Below are 11,758 nucleotides of genomic sequence, written 5' to 3'. Positions count from 1 at the left end.
GATTTTCTATTTATGAGTTTGACTGTTCCTCTTGTATATTTCGTTCCTCTTTTATATATCTCTTGCAGTTGGGAAAATACCAAAAATGTATGAAGAATTGTAGATTTTTCCTCTCAAATATCAACACTTGCAGCCTACTGTATAAATGTTTGTGGAAAGATTTCATCCTTACCAATGTACCTATATATCCCTTGCAGTTAGTAAAATATCAAATGTGTATGAAGCATTGTAGATGTCCTCAAAGGTTGACACTTGCAGCCTACTGAATAAATTTTCATGGAGAATTTCAACACATACAGCCTACTCTATAAGTGTCTTTTGGATATATTTCACCCTGACTAGAGTACCTATGCATGTCTAACAGTCGATAACATATAAAATGTGCATATAAAAGATTGTAGATGTTCCCTCTGGAATAATCTGAATATTTTCGGAAACCAATGACTCTATTTTATGAGCTTCATATATAATTATTTCAAGATTTTCCAAGTCTCCATATCATAAGACTGTTTACATTTTCTTATCATCATCATAGACACAATATTTATTTCTTGTCAATAAAGAGATGAGGAATTTCATTATATATACAGAAAAGCAATCATATAGGATTGTTGCTGGACATTTGTCACATTGATACAAAGTAAAAGTATTGATTAAATTTTAGAACTTTTATTTTATGAAAATAAAACTTAAATAACATAGAACGAAAGATCCACTAAACTCAATACATTGTACAATTCTAGATATTCCAATACATAAATGCATGAACAACGTATATACATTCTTAACTACACAATAAAACTGTTTTCATTTGATTTTAAACAGCCAGGAATCTGTTTACTTTCACCTTTTAGATATAACATTTTATACATAGAATATAAAATGTATTCCTGTAAATGAATTCTATGTTTGTTACTTTAATGATAACCATTTTCCGAGTAGTAAAAAGTTCATCTTAAATGCATTTTAAATCATTGCACGTCTTCAATATATAAGAACACAGTTCAGTTGTCCTCCACATTGCAGATATTTATCCAAGAACAAATTACAATATTAATTAATTATAACAAAAACACAGATCTAAGCACAGTAAAATAGTCTCCCCTGTTCTGTAAAGAATGCTTGTTCGTATTCATTCTTAATTGTGAGGCCGGCACTAAATCTTTAACCTACAAAATAATATATGGTTCAGTTGAATAAATAATAAGTCCAATACAATACAGAATTTCAATGCCTCAAACAGTTGTTATTTATTTTCCATCTAAGAATAAAGAGGAGTGTTTCATCAGTGCAAAAACAGAACATAATCCCAAGATTGTATCAAATTGTAAAATTTGTAATGCAGAAATACAATTCTTTTGTGAGACCAATCATTTAAATGAAAAGTTAAAAATTTTTTTTCTTTACTAATGACTTTACACAGAACCATGACTCAAATGATTTACCTTTTTGTTTTATGAAATGACAATGTGAGAGAAAACAAGGCTTCATCATAACTTTTTCTTTTTATCAAGTATTGGTAATAAGAATGTGTTGGTGAATATGTAAACTGTGATGAATAAAATATATAGTGTTGTGATAGACAAACATACTGAAGTGATAGACATACATAGTGTGGTGATAGGTAAACAAAGCATGGTGATAGACAATAGTGTGGTGATAGACAAACATACTCAAGTGATAGACAAACAAAGTGTGGTGATAGACATGGTGACAGACAAACATAGTGTGGTGATAGACAGACTTAGTGTCGTGTAGACATACATAGTGTGGTGATAGAAAAACATAGTGCGGTGAAAGACAATAGTGTGGTAATGGACAACAGTGTGGTGATAGACAAACATAGTGTGGTGATAGACCACAGTGTGGTGATAGACAAAAATATTGTGGTGATAAATACACAGACTGTGGTGAATGATTTATGTAGTGTGGTGATTAATCATGTGTGGCGGTAGATATATTATATGTGGCCATAATTATACTAGATATATAATATGTGGTGGTATATACGTTATGTGTGTGCCAGCAGAAGTATCATGTAGACCTAGTTACAAGTACAATAACACTGACACAATATATTTTTAAGGTTTACTCATCTTGAATGTTAGAATCTTTGACTGACAGTTAGTATACCATATTTGCTCCTTTTATTGAAAAGATATCTGACATGATATTTACATAAAATATTGAACGATATGTTGGAGCAGCTATTCTTTAAAAATAATTTCTTTTAAATTATTTCATTTCAACCAGGATTGTTTAATTGCTTATTAACTCTTTACATACATATGCATAATACTTTGCTAATTAACTCTTTACATCATATGTATAATACTTTGCTAATTAACTCTTTACATACATATGTAAAGAGTAAAGTGTTGGTGTTGATATGAATATCAATTATTTGGTAATTTTTTATAAATTTCCTGTTTACACATTTTTTTGGAATTTTGGATCCTTAATACTCTTCAACTTTGTATTTGTTTGGTTTTTAACTATTTTGATATGAGCGTCACTGATGAGTCTTATGTAGACGAAACTTGCGTCTGGCGTACTAAATTATAATCCTGGTACCTTTGATAACTATGAGTAATACTTTTAATTTCAATGATGATTACCTTTTCCTTTTCTTCTATGTTCTATCTTTCAAAAATCTAGTTTCATTTTTCTGAAGAAAAAAAATAATAACAGTGAGGTGTCACATTGAGTCATTTTAAGTTTAAAATCTAAATAAACATAAACAGATTTCTGTACAAAACGGTGGATTATTATCATGCTCATATCTACTTTTAAAATGATATAAATAGGGCTTTGAAAGATATACCCAGTGGTGTGATAGAAATAAAATATAAATTGAGGTGAAAATATACAGTGAGGTGATTGATCAATAAAGTAAAGGTGTTTAATATGTAGAAATATACATAGAGACTGTTGGGGTCGATATAGAGAGTGGGTTATATATATAAAGAGTGTGTGGTGATTGATGTATAAAGTGAGGTGATTGATAAATAAAATGAAGTGATAGGTGTTTATGATGTGGTCATTAATATAAAGACTGTGGAGATACATATTGAGAGTATGGGGATATATATATAAAGTGTGTGGTGATTGATATATAAAGTGAGGTGATGGATAGATAAAGTAAGGTGATAGATAGATAAAGTAAGGTGATAGGTATTTATAATGTGGTCATAAACATAGAGACTGTGGGGATACATATCGAGAGTATGGGGATAGATATAGAGAGTGTGTGGTGATTGATATATAAAATTAGACAATGGATAAATAAAGAAAAGTGATTGGTGTTTGTTATTTGGTTATAAACATAGAGACTATGGGGTAGATATAGAGAGTTTGGGATAGATATAGAGAGTGTGTGGTGATTGATGTATAAAGTGAGGTGATTGATTAAAAAAGTAAGGTGGTAGGTGTTTATGATGTGGTCAGAAACATAGAGACTGTGGGAATACATATCGAGAGTATGGGGATATATATAGAAAGTGTGTGGTGATTGATATATAAAGTGAGGTGATGGATAAATAAAGTAAGGTGATAGGTGTTGATAATGTGGTCATAAACATAGAGACTGTGGGTATAGATATTGACAGTGTGGTGAGTGACACAGAGAATATGAGGATATATATAGAGAGTGTGTTGATTGCTATATAAAGTGAGGTTATTGATAATAAAATGTGGTGATATGTGTTTATTATGTGAAGATATACAGAGAGACTTTTGGGGAAGACAAAAAGAGTGGGGGATAGATATAGAGAGTGTGTGAGTGGTGATTGATATATAAAGTGAGGTGATTGATAAATAAAGTAAGATGATGGGTGTTTATTTTGTGGGGATAGATATAAAAAGTGTGTGGTGATTTATATATAAAGTGAGGTGATGGATAAATAAAGTAAAGTGATTGGTGTTTGTTATTTGGTCATAAACATAGAGACTGTGGGATAGATATCCAAAGTATGGGGATAGATATAAAAAGTGTGTGGTGATTAATATATAAACTGAGGTGATTGATAAATAAAGTGAGGTGACAGGTATTTATGATGTGGTCATAAACATAGACTGTTGAGATATACATTGAAAGTTTGGTGATTGATATATAAAGTGAGGTGATTGATAAATGAAGTGAGGTGATATGTGTTTATTATTTGAAGATATACAGATAGACTTTTGGGGTAGATAAAGAGAGTTGGGGATAGATATATAGAGAGTGTGTGTGTGGTGATTGAGAAATAAAGTAAGATGATAGGGGTTTATTGTGTGGAGATATGCAGAGAGATTTTTGGGGCAGATATAGGGAGTTGGGGATATATATATAGAGTGTGGTGATTGATATATACAGTAAGGTTAGTGATAAATAAAGTGAGGTGATAGGTGTTTATTATGGAAAGATACACAGATAGACTTTTGGGGTAGATAAAGAGAGTGGGGGATAGATATATAGAGAGTGTGTGTGTGGTGATTGATACATAAAGTGAGGTGATTGATAAATAAAGTAAGATGACAGGTGTTTTTTGTGTGGAGATATACTGAGAGATTTTTGGGGCAGATATAGGGAGTTGGGGATATATATATAGAGTGTGGTGATTGATATATACAGTAAGGTTAGTGATAAATAAAGTGAGGTGATAGGTGTTTATTATGGAAAGATACACAGATAGACTTTTGGGGTAGATAAAGAGAGTTGGGGATAGATATATAGAGAGTGTGTGTGTGGTGATTGAGAAATAAAGTAAGATGATAGGGGTTTATTGTGTGGAGATATGCAGAGAGACTATTGGGGTAGATATAGAGAGTATGGGGATATATATAGAGAGTGTGGTGATTGATACATAAAGTGAGGTGATTGATAAATAAAGTAAGGTGATAGTTGTTTATTGTGTGGAAATATATACAGAGAGACTTTTGAGGCAGATATAGAGAGTTGGGGATATATATATAGAGTGTGGTGATTGATACATAAAGTGAGGTGATTGATAAATAATGTAAGGTAATCTAAGGTGTTTATTATGTGGAGATATACTGAGAGACTTTTGGGGTAGATATAGAGAGTATGGGGATATATATAGAGAGTGTGGTGATTGATATATAAAGTGAGGTGATTGATAAATAAAGTAAAGGGGAAGCTTTTGTATTATCCTGATATATACATAGAGACTATTATGATATATACATAATGACTGTTGGCATCGGAATGGAGAGTGTAGTGATAGATAATCATAGTATGGGGATAGCTATTGAGACTGTTGTGATAGATAATTATAGTATGGAGATAGCTATTGAGACTGTAGTGATAGATAATCATAGTATGGGGGTAGCTATTGAGACTGTAGTGATAGATAATCATAGTATGGGGGTACCTATTGAGACTGTTGGGATATATATGGAGAGTGTGGTGATGAATACAGCGACTGTAGCAATGGAGGAATATATAAAACTCCACACTATATATATTTTTTTTCGAGTTATCTTTTTTCAAGTATCATTTTCTAAAAATACTTTACCATCACTATAACTGAGTGCTGCTTGGTTGTAAATCATTTAACTATTCTTGTTATTTCATTTAAAATTAGATGTATCCATGTTCTTTCTTTCATTTTCAGCAACGACCTCTAAATCCCTGCAAAATGTCGTTTGGTATTTCTGTAAGAAGAAAAAAAATATAAATAATGAATTTGAGAATCGCTACATGATAAGTATACACGCTTATACAAACATTTTTCAGTAGACATTGCATATCTGCATATCTCCTTTCACAGTAAATTATACATTGACCAGTATATTTCTCTCACTTATAGAATATACAAGTTATAGTATACAGTCTGGTGAAAAATAGATACAGAATGATGATAGATATAATCATTGTGTTACTATAAATATGATAAGATGGTGATAAATAGATATAGATAGGTGATAAGTGTGAAATTAGTTATAGTGGGGTTATGTGTATATACAGTGAGGTAAAGAATACACAGAACAGTATTAAGATATATACAGTGTGATGATATATAAACAAAAGGATAATATAACCAAAAATTTGCAAATTTTTGGTTCTTCCCTTGCCGGGATTCGAACCCATGCTACTGTGATATCGTGACACCAAATCGCCTGCACTGCAGCCGTCCCGCTAGACCACACGACCACCTGGGCTCTCAAATAAAGAGCTTTCAGTGGGCATGTGTTACCTTTCCACGTCAGTTTTAATCTAGCGGCGTACTACAGTACATGATATATAAGGCATGAAGATGTTATTTACAGATCTAACATTGTTGGGTTGATGTTTAGACAAGTTGTATATACATTATGTACACAGCCATGTATCACCATCATTGATAGCGATCCGATGGATACATCTGTTGTAGAGTTGTCACTGACTCAGACGTTCTAATATATATACATTATGTACACAGCCATGTATCACCATCATTGATGGCGATCCGATGGATACATCTGTTGTAGGGTTGTCACTGACTCAGACGTACTTATATATATATATATACAACTCGTCTAAACATCAACCCAACAATGTTAGATCTGTAACTTTGCACTGCAGCCGTCCCGCTAGACCACACGACCACCTGGGCTCTCAAAAAAGAGCTTTCGGTGGGCATATGTTACCTTTCCACGTCAGTTTTAATCTAGCGGCGTACTACAGTACATGATATATAAGGCATGAAGATGTGATTGTTTACAGATCAGCTAAATTATCTATAGTAAAGGATCCTACAAATTAATGTAAGATACAGTCACAGAAAATAATTATATTCATAAGTACGTCTATATATATATATATATCAATGGTCTTGTGATTGATTTAAACAGTGCAGTTAGTTAAAAGATACATATGTGGAGGGGATACATATATAAAATATGGTGAAAAAATATCAACAGTGAGGTCAATAAAATATTTTCAGTGATGTCATACATATATAAATGAGGAGAAAGATAAAGGTGAAAGATATATAAAGTGAGATGACAGATATACACATTGTGGTGACAGATACACAGTGTGGTGATATATGTATAAAGTGAGGTGATAGAGATATAAAATGTAGTGAAAGATGTACATTGTATTGATAGATATATTGAATAAGGTGATAGATATATAAACAGAGGTGGTATATTAATAAAATGAGGTCTTACTTATATAGAATGAAGTGATATATATACAAAGTGTGGTGACATATATACAGCGTGTTGATAGATATATGAAGTGTTGTGACATATGATCAGTTAGGTGATAGATGTATAAAGTGTGATGATAGATATATAAAGTGTGATGATAGATTTATAAAGTGTGGTGATAGATATATTTAGTTTGGTGATAAATATATTAAGTGTAGTTACTGTGATAAATATATAAAGTGAGGTGGTAGATATATGTAGTGACGTGATGGATATATATAGTGTGATCATGGATACGTTAAGTGTAGTGATAGATATATAAAGTATGGTGACAGATATATAAGGTGTGGTGATAGATATATAAAGTCTGGTGACAGATATATAATGTGTAGTGACAGATGAACAGAATAGTGACAAATGAACAGTGTGGTGATAGATGTATAAAGTTTAGTGACAGATGAATATAAAGTGAGGTGATTTGTTTATGAAGTATGGTGATAGATATATAAAGTGAGGTGATAGATATATAAGATGTGGTGATGTGTATAAGATGTGGTGATGTGTATAAGGTGTGGTGATGTATATATAATGTGTGATGACAGATATAAAAAGTGTGGTGAAAGATTTATGAAGTATGGTGACAGACATATATGGTGTGGTGACATATATATACAGTATGGTGACACATTTATATAGTGTGGTGATAGATATATAAAGTGTGGTAACAGATAAATAAAGTGGAGTGACAGATACATAAATTGTGGTGATAGATATATAAAAAGTCGTGAAAGATATGTAAAGTGTGGGAATAGATGTATAAAGTCTGGTGACATATATATAGAGTGTAGTTAGAGATATATAAAGTGAGGTGATAGATATATATAGTGAGGTGATTGATATATATAGTGTGGTGATGGAGATGTTAAGTGTGGTGACAGATATATAAAGTGTGGTGATAGATATATAAAGTCTAGTGACAGATATATAGAGTGTTGTGACAGATATATAAAGTGAGTAGATAGATATAGATATAGTGGGGCGAGTGATATATAAAGTGTGATCATGAATATGTTAAGTGTAGTGACAGATATATAAATAATGGTACATATATATAAAGTGTGGTGATAGATTTATAAAGTAGTGATAGATATATAAAGTGAGGTGATAGAAAAATATACATTGAGGTGATGGATACATAAAGTGTGGTGATGGATATATATAGTGTGGTCACAGATGTTAAAAGTGTGGTGAAAGATTTATGAAGTGTGGTGGCAGATATATAAAGTGTTGTGACAGATATATAAAATATTGTGACACATATATAAAGTGTGGTGAGATATATAAAGTGTGGTAACAAATAAATAAAGTGTGGTGATAAATATATAAAGTGTGGTAACAGATAAATAAAGTGTGGTGATAGATATATAAAGTCTGGTGACAGGTATATAAGGTTTGATGCAGATACTTAAAGTGTTGTGATAGATATATAAAGCATGGTGACAGATATGCAAAGTGTGGGGATAGATATATAAAGTCTGGTGACAGATATATTAAGTGTAATGATAGATATATAAAGTGAGGTGATAAATATATATTGTGAGGTGATTGATATATGAAGGGTGATGATGGATATGTTAAGTGTGGTGACAGATATATTAAGTGTGGTGATAGATATATAAAGTCTGGTGACAGATATATTGTGTGTTGTGACAGATATATAAAGTGTGGTGACAGATATATAAAGAACGGTGATAGATATATAAAGTGTGTTGATTGATATATAAAGTGTAATTATAGATATATAAAGAGAGGTGATAGATATTTTTAGTGTGGTGATGGATATGTTAAGTGTGGTGACAGATATATAAGGTGTGGTGACAGATATATAAAGTGGGTTGATAGATATACAGTGACATGATGGATATATAAAGTGTGGTGGCAGATATATAAAGTGTGGTGAAAGATATATAAAGTATGGTGATAGATATATAAAGTGTGGTGACAGATATATAAAGTGTGGTGAAAGATATATAAAGTATGGTGATAGATATATAAAGTGTGGTGACAGATATATAAAGTGTGCTGATTGATTTAAAAAGTGTGGTAACAGATATATAAAGTGTGGTGACAGATATATAAAGTGTGGTGAAAGATATATAAAGTATGGTGATAGATATATAAAGTGTGGTGACAGATATATAAAGTGTGCTGATTGATTTAAAAAGTGTGGTAACAGATATATAAAGTGTGCTGATTGATATATAAAGTGTGGTGACAGATATATAAAGTATGGTGATAGATATATAAAGTGTGGTGATAGATATATAAAGTTTTGTGACAGATATATAAAGTGGTGATAGATATATAAATTGTGGTGATGGATATGTCAAGTGTAATGACAGATATATAAAGTATGGTGATAGATATACAAAGAGTGGTGACAGATATATAAAATGTGGTGACAGATATATAAAGTATGGTGACAGATATATAAAGTATGGTGACAGATATATAAAGTGTGACGACTGATATATAAAGTTTGGTGACAGATATATAAAGTGTGGTGACAGATATAGAAAGTTCAGTGACAGATATATAAAGTGTGGTGGCAGATATATAAAGTGTGGTGGCAGAATATAAAGTGTGGTGACAGATATATAAAGTAGTGATAGATATATAAAGTGTGGTTATGGATATGTCAAGTGTAATGACAGATATACAAAGTGTGGTGACAGATATATAATGTCTGGTGATAGATATATAAAGTGTGGTGACAGAATATAAAGTGTGGTGACAGATATATATTAAGTGTGGTGACAGATATATATTAAGTGTGGTGACAGATATATAAAGTGTTGTGACGGAGTCTGGTGACATATATATATAAAGTGTGGTGACAGATATATAAAGTGTGGTGACAGATATTATGGTGACAAATATATAAAGTCTGGTGACAGATATATGAAGTGTGGTGACGGATATATAAAATGTGGTGACAGATATAAAAAGTGTGGTGACAGATATATAAAGTCTGGTGACATATATATATAAAGTGTGGTGACAGATATATAAAGTCTGGTGACATAAATATGTATATATATAAAGTGTGGTGACAGATATATAAAGTATGGTGACATATATATAAAGTCTGGTGAAATATATGATAAAGCGTATATAACATGGCAAAATCCGTATCACATGCCGCATCACCCTCGATCAATATCATAAAGTGACAGAAGAGATAAATCAAGTGAGGTCCTAGATATATAGCAATTATCTATCATATTGAATACACCTTAATTATTGGTAATCCTGGCTGACCCGACTGCATAGAACTTATGATGAATACAACAATCATGACAATCATTTTTCCTTTGTGGCTTCAGTTTTTTTTTTACTTCAAAATTTTACTACAACCTGTGTGATATCCAGTTATGGTGGACACATAGTGATAAGGTGCAGTGGCGGATCCAGGGGTGGGTTCAGGGGGGTTGGAACCCCCCTATTTTTAACGATCAATGCATTGGAATGGTGACTTATAGTTGGACCCCCCTTTTTTAAATGGCTGGATTCGCCCCTGATAAGATGTATGAAAAATTACCATCAACATCAAACCACTCTCGTTTTACAAGATTTGTTACATTTTTCACCATATAGGTTTCAAGTTTCAAGTCCTAACACAAATCTATCTATCTAGGCTATTATTTGAAATTCCCATTGTGACGACATGAAGACAGAGAAACAGATTTCACCACATAATCTTTTGCAATACAATATTTATCCACTCTTGACAGTGTCAAAATTAATTGATTTTGATATCACCTAAAGGAATGTGTACTTTTTTATAGTCATGCACCAAAAATTACTGTTATAAACGTCATTTGCCAATTTTTTTTAACGGTTATTTGTGATTTCCCGATTTCCCAGGGATTACAAGTATCACCCTCATACATGACCAGGGGTAGGAGGGGTCCTGATCCCTTAAACATGAAATCCCGAATTTAAATAAATTTAAATTCGGACATCCAGTACTAGTAATTCAAAAAAAGAATTCCTGTATCTCTTAATAGATCCCGAAACCCTGAGCCTAAAAACACCAGATCCTGGAGTCCTGATAAAGGCCCTATCCCCCCTCATACATGCACGATCCATAACAATATTTTTAAGACTTTCTTGACGCCGCAAGAAATCATTTGGTCACCTCCTATGCACACTGACATGATAAATACACATAAAAAGAATTTATTGTCGGACTCTTTTGAACCAAATCACATTTTTTAGTTGGAAAAGGAAAAGAAGGGGGGGGGGGGGGGGTTAGCCTCCTTTCCTAGTTTTAAATGTTATTTTGCATTTAAAGTTGATCATGTATGTTTTCATTGCTACAATGCATTATTTTGCATACCTTTCACATGTTTTTTTACGTTTTAGACGTTATGTGTGCTCTGAAGTACTGGGAAGAGAGCCACTTCAACAACTGAGCACGACGTGTATTTTCTTTCGCAGATAAATGTAAATAAAAGCGTACAAATCTATCTCCACATAGAAGATTTTTTTTCAAAAAGTGAAAGTAGAAATTACCGGATCCGCCCAGTACCGGTCGCGCATGCGCACAAATACAAGG

At 32.2% G+C, this 11,758-nt stretch overlaps 1 long non-coding RNA gene across 2 annotated transcripts; it reads right to left on the bottom strand.

Moving 5' to 3' along the window:
• Positions 1-653: 653 nt before the first annotated feature.
• LOC134687301 (uncharacterized) lies at positions 654-11,683 on the bottom strand. Of its 2 annotated transcripts, none has more exons than XR_010101756.1 (4): positions 11,540-11,683; positions 5,517-5,655; positions 2,619-2,668; positions 654-1,169 (listed from the first exon to the last, which is right to left on the bottom strand). It is a non-coding gene; the product is annotated as an uncharacterized LOC134687301 (long non-coding RNA). The 2 variants fall into 2 exon arrangements; XR_010101757.1 differs by lacking the exon at positions 11,540-11,683 and adding an exon at positions 10,739-10,828.
• Between the last annotated feature and the right edge of the window lie 75 nt (positions 11,684-11,758).

Source organism: Mytilus trossulus, chromosome 1 (assembly GCF_036588685.1).
Source record: "Mytilus trossulus isolate FHL-02 chromosome 1, PNRI_Mtr1.1.1.hap1, whole genome shotgun sequence".
NCBI lineage: Eukaryota > Metazoa > Mollusca > Bivalvia > Mytilida > Mytilidae > Mytilus > Mytilus trossulus.
The sequence above is the reverse complement of the archived record's forward strand: the minus strand, read 5'-3'. Positions and strand labels throughout refer to the sequence as shown.